General features: G+C 30.5%; 1 protein-coding gene across 4 annotated transcripts in view; it reads left to right on the forward strand.

Moving 5' to 3' along the window:
* Nucleotides 1-538, forward strand: part of LOC108736564 (glycine-rich protein DOT1-like) — a 12,411-nt gene extending 11,873 nt beyond the window's left edge. For all 4 annotated transcript variants that reach the window (XR_003232343.1, XR_003232341.1, XR_003232340.1 and 1 more), the window contains one exon: nt 504-538. The gene's annotated coding sequence lies outside the window, so the exon portion shown is untranslated. The remainder of the gene's footprint in view (nt 1-503) is intronic.
* Nucleotides 539-3,231: the final 2,693 nt, after the last annotated feature.

Below are 3,231 nucleotides of genomic sequence, written 5' to 3' on the forward strand. Positions count from 1 at the left end.
AGTGTATCTCGTTTTTGCTGTCCGTTGGTCTATGCTGTCTATAAAGGGAGACGACGCCTGAAGGTATTTAGCCCTAATCCTTATTCAATTTTCATTTGATTGTGTGGAATATGTTTCTATTTCGTGATTGATGGGTTTCGATTACCGTTGCTTAGATCTTTTTTGACGTGATGTCTTCGTGCTTCAACATGGGATTCCATCTTGGCATCTTGCCCGTTCGTTCATCTACTGTGAATTTTTATAAACTCTTAATTTATTTGAGGTCGAATAATTATGGTTTTATTAGAATTTTTAAATTTTCAAAAGAAGTTAAGGCGATGATTGTAGATTTTTCGTATCGATGTGACCACGCCTCGAAAAATTGCCTTCGTTTTATAGCCAAAATGTGTAAAATATTTCTCAAAAATATTACTCTGCCTTCAAAAATTCTTTATTTCTATTAGAAAAATTTTCATTTTTGCCTCGTTATTCTAGAGTTTTAACTCGTTTTTTTTTTAATACAGGCTTGCTGTGAGATAACAACCTAGGATTTGATGGACAAAACTACTACAGATGTAATGTCTGTAACAGTGTGACTTATTTTATTTCCAAAAAATGCCACTAATGGGCTGATTGAAAAATTCATTGGACATAAGATGTTAACAATGGTAATTATCATTAATAATAAAATAACAAAACCTAGTGAACATATAAGTAATATTAAATTGTTTCAACAGGTTTCCATTAAAACATAAAGATGAACATGAGGAGGTAAATCAAAAGGAGTCGAAACGTGGAGAAACAGAGCCCCCCACTCATACATTCTTCTCTTGGACTTGGAAAGGACAGTTGTATTTATGAAATGGTTTGTGAATTTTTAAATCTTGTATTTCGTTAGTTTGACAATAATTACTACTACAATTTTTTACTCTTCTGAATTGTAGTAGTTAATGNTTCGTTTTAGAGCCAAAATATGTAAAATATTTCTCAAAAATATTACTCTACCTTCAAAAATTCTATATTTCTGTTAGAAGAAATTTCATTTTTGCCTCGTTATTCTAGTTTGGATTTTAACTTGTTTTTTTTTTTTGTAATAATACAGGCTTGCTGTGAGATAACAACCTAGGATTGGATGGACAAACTACTTAGAGATGTAATGTCTGTGACAGTGTGACTTATTTTATTTCCAAAAATGCCTCTAATGAGCTGATTGAAAAATTCATTAGACATAAGATGTTAACAATGGTAATTATCATAAATAATAAAATAACAAAACCTAGTGAACATATAAGTAATATTAAATTTTCAACAGGTTTCCATTAAAACATTAAAGAACATGAGGAGGTAAATCAAAAGGAGTCGAAACGTGGAGAAACAGAGCCCCCCACTCATACTTTCTTCTCTTGGACTTGGAAAGGACAGTTGTATTTATGAAATGGTTTGTGAATTTTTAAATCTTGTATTTCGTTAGTTTGACAATAATTACTACTACAATTTTTTACTCTTCTGAATTGTAGTAGTTAATGATTAAGTTTGATATTCTATAATTTTATTGATAGTAGTTATGGTTCTTAATATTTTAATACATAATATTAAATTGTTTCAACAGGTTATCATTTAAACACGTTAAATGAACAAGCAGACAAGTAAGAAGGATTCGAAACCTGGAGAAGTGAAGCCACGTTAATGTTTTTTAGAAAAAACATGCGGTCCAATTCACACTGATGTATATAAGGTTGCGCATGTGATGTTGTGTCTTCTACTCTGTGGCTCATTTAACTATCAATGGTATCATTATTTCTTTCCATAGTATCTATTGTTAGAGGTACTCTCTGCTGTCAACGCTTAGGAATAAAACTCGAGCACCTTCGGTAATCCTCGAGGTAAGCAATTATTTTACTGTTCTTTATTATGGTAGTATTATCTATGGTTTTCCTTCTGACAGTTATGTATTATCCACAGGAACTTAGCAGTGTATCTGTGATATTTGGTATTTCTTTTAACAATTATCTATTTCCTACATCATAAATTGGCGTATGCATCTATGATTAGTTCGCAACAGTTATTTATGCTAAGATGTAAATTGACACTGGTCGCCATTTTATAATTCTGTCATCCGTAATTAATAGTGTAATAAGTAATATGTTTTTTTTGTTCATTTCTGCAGATTGTTCAACAAAAGGGAAAGAATTAAAGTTCAGTTTGGTCTTACTGAAACAACCAATGTCTACGTGGGCATCATCTTTCCTGGATTGTTCTCGTGATTAGCTGTTTACATCTTTGCCGTTTTGCTTTTTACACTTACAAAGTTGGGATGTTACAATCTGCAGTTAATTAAGGTGAGAATACATGATATAATTAGTATTAATGCTCTTTAGTAATCTGTTATGGTGTTTATTTTAATATCTACTGTTCATAGCATAAATTAACGTTATCGTGCATCTATGATATTTCATTTAAGAGTTAACTATTGTATTTACTAAATTGGCATTGTGAATCTATGATTGTTTCACATTTATCTATGCTATGATGTAAATTGACAGTTGTCACCATCTTATAATTTTGTCATTTTGTTTGCGTTTTGATGCATGTTTTGTTGTATTTCGTATCTTATTTATGTGAGACTGTAATTAATTAGTACTTTCTTTTAGGTTTTTAATGCTTTCCGTAATTAGTAGTGTAATTAATACATTTTTTTGTTCATTTCTGCAGATTGTTCAACAAAAGGGAAAGAAGTAAAGTTCAGTTTGGTACTACTGAAACAATCAGTCTACATGGGCATCATCTTTCCTGGTTTGTTCTCTTGATTAGCTGTTCACAATTTACAATCATACAACATTCAATCTACAGTTAATTAAGGTGAGAATACTTGATATAATTAATTTTAATTGCTCTTTATTAATCTATTTGCCACCGTATCTGTTTCAGATCGACGTTGGAGAAGACAAAGAAAGATGGCCCCGTAGTTGAAATAGTTCTTTATCTTGCATGCTCTATCTAGTAGAATTCATTAAGTTGATTTTATTCAAATTAATTTTTTATTTTGCATGCTTTTTCTGTTTTTTTTGTAGTTCATTTGATTTAGTTTTTACTTTGCATGCTTATTTTTGTTCATTTTATTTGAAGTAATTGTTGATTGTAGATGTTTTTATTATTTTTTTGTAATAGTAGTAGTACTTACTAACACGTTTAGTAGTTGTAGTATAGTCTAACCGTGCTTACCTCTTCGCTTAGCTTACTGCATATTCTTAC

This window comes from Agrilus planipennis, unplaced genomic scaffold (genome assembly GCF_000699045.2).
Source record: "Agrilus planipennis isolate EAB-ADULT unplaced genomic scaffold, Apla_2.0 scaffold82, whole genome shotgun sequence".
NCBI lineage: Eukaryota > Metazoa > Arthropoda > Insecta > Coleoptera > Buprestidae > Agrilus > Agrilus planipennis.